Here is a 2,787-nt window from a genome sequence, read left to right on the forward strand (position 1 = left end):
GTATATGGCACCCTACGCCTCGCGGGTGCACACGGTGCCAGGACCTCCCCACGTCCTCACGAGACCTCACTTGCCTTATAACATGCTATACCCACCTCGTTGAAAAGGCCCTACGTCACTTGGTGAGGTTGGGGCCACCAATGAAGTGCACTCTCTCCAGTTAGCCAATTGGGACCACTTACAAGAAGGCCAACCACATATGTCGTTCAAGGTGGCCCACAAGAGACAAAAAATACGGACAAGGTACATCTAAATAGGTACATACCTGCCCGCAAGGATCAAGGGACAGACCTAACACCTGTACCCGACAAGTAGTGGCGGTTAGGGGTAGTACGAGGAATGGCAGTACCACCTCCACTTCTCTGACACCAGAGCCGACCACAACTCTCCCAACACCACTACACCTGATACCACTCTCTTGAGAATGTACTTGTGTACCATCTGGTCCCTTAGACCACACTGTATCAAGGGTCATTAGAGCCTCATATAAAGGGAACCCTTCTTCAACATTGAGGGGGGTTGGAAAAAACACTGTAGCACTACACCATAAGAAATACAAATTCAGTTCACCATTTTTCTTCTGTAAGTGTTCTTTGAGTTTCCAATTAGATCTTTAAAGTTTTTCTTTTGATAATCTCTATGTTTCTATTTTTCTAACTTAACTTGGTTGACGAGTTCTCACCGTCAACATCCTTAAACCCTGTTTTTGGGATCCCATCTACCAAACGTTTAATTAAATGAAAATTTATCTATTTGTGACCAAAATCTTTTAACCCTAGCTCGATTATGACTTTAGGGTCACGTTTTTAACTAAATGACTTGATTAGTGAGTCTTGCACGATTATAAACACAAAGTGTAACGGTCTTGGTTACCCAGGGCGTTACAACTTGGTATCAGAGCTGTCTGGGTTTAAGGGTTGTTGAAGACTGGCTAGACATGTACACTCACCGCTAAAGACAAGCTCGACTCAAGGTTTGGTAATTGTATATTTATGCTCATGTGCTTAAGTGTTTGAAAGGAAAATGAATATCTGAATGATTATTTGCATATGGATAAATATATGGATAATTTCCTATATCTTGATTTCTAGTGATCGGTTGATTCCTAGTGGTGGATTATGGAAAGATTATTACCCTGTCATCATAGTCTAATTTCTGAGTCATTATTTGCATATTAACTTGGGTAGCTATGCGTCCAAGGCAATCTACACGACTAGTCGGCACTGGTCTAAGACTAGAGGTGATGACCAGGGCTAGAACCCTGTGCCAGTCCCTGAGAACTGGCAGCAGATTTTGGCAGACATGCAAGCCCAGCTTTGGAGCCAAGGAGAACATATTTGTCTTTTGAGACAGCAGGCTCCATCAAGGAGTGATGCAGCTATTGTGCCACCTGTTGTTGCACCAGTTTTACAGACACCGAAATTTGGGAACAGGTGGGAACCATTGAATGAATGGTTCAAGAGGCAGCATCCTCCAACCTTTGAGGGAGGACTAGATCCATTGAAGGTCGAACAGTGGATGAGTATGATTACCTCTATCCTGGATTTTATGAGGGTAGAAGGTAATGACCGGGTGGCCTGTGCCACATATATGCTGAGAGGGGATGCCCGCATTTGGTGGGAACTGGCATCACAGACTAGAGATGTTACTACTTTTGGTTGGGATGGATTCAAGGATTTGTTCAGTCAGAAATATTACAATGTTGTCGTCAGGGCAGCAAAATCGAATGAATTTGTGGGGTTGGTACAGGGCAATATGACAGTTACAAAATATGCCCTGAAGTTTGAAAGAATTGCGACGTTCGCACCAGACCTTGTGCTTACTGACGCAGCTAGGCAGGACAGATTTATCAGAGGGCTTAATGCTATGATAGCCTGGGATGTGAGAATTACAACAGTACCTGGGGGGACGACTTACGCCCAGGCTGTTGAGAAGGCTCTTACCGCTGAGGAGGCGGAAAACAAGATTTGGAGGGAGAACGCTGTGAGACGGGAGGTTCACAGGGCGGTACCTCCACATTCAGGGTATGGCAGGGGTGAAGGCCCCGGTGATCTTAAGAGGAAAACCCCTGACACTTCGACTGCTGCTAGTCTTGATATGAGGGGTCGGGGTGTTCAAGGTGGCCGTCAGGGAGGCGATGACACATGGAGGAGCTACCCAAAGTGCACGAGGTGTAGAAGATGCCACCAGGGCGAGTGTCGGGCCAAGGCCTATTATGTATGTGGGGTGGTGGGACACCTGAAGAAAGACTGCCCAACAGTGAAGAAAGGGGAAGTAGGGAAGGTGGACAGCTTGACTCCAGCTCGAGTGTTCACCTTGATGCAGGCAGAGGCCGAGGCTAGTCCCTCGGTGGTGGCAGGTCAACTTTCTAGCGATGGCTCCCCTTTTACTATATTGATTGACTCTGGTGCTACACATTCATTTGTTTCTAGTAAGGTGATTGATAGATTGTGTAGACCTAGTGATTACTATACTGCGGGGTTCTAGACTATTTTTCCTACAGGGGAACTGGTAGTTTCTAGGAGATGGATTAGAGTGCTGCCAGTAATGGTTGATGGTAGAGAGCTATTAGTAGACTTGATTGAGTTAGGTATGGAGGACTTTGACATGATTTTGGGCATGGATTGGCTGGTTAGATATGGGGCTACCATTGATTGCAGGAAGGAGATGGTGACTTTTGAGCTTGAGGGAGAGGATCCTTTTATGTTCGTGGGTGCGGTATGTGGACCCCGCATACCCATGATATCAACGCTGGGAGCTAGGGACCTATTACAGGAAGGATGTATA

Source organism: Humulus lupulus, chromosome 7, assembly GCF_963169125.1.
Source record: "Humulus lupulus chromosome 7, drHumLupu1.1, whole genome shotgun sequence".
Lineage (NCBI taxonomy): Eukaryota > Viridiplantae > Streptophyta > Magnoliopsida > Rosales > Cannabaceae > Humulus > Humulus lupulus.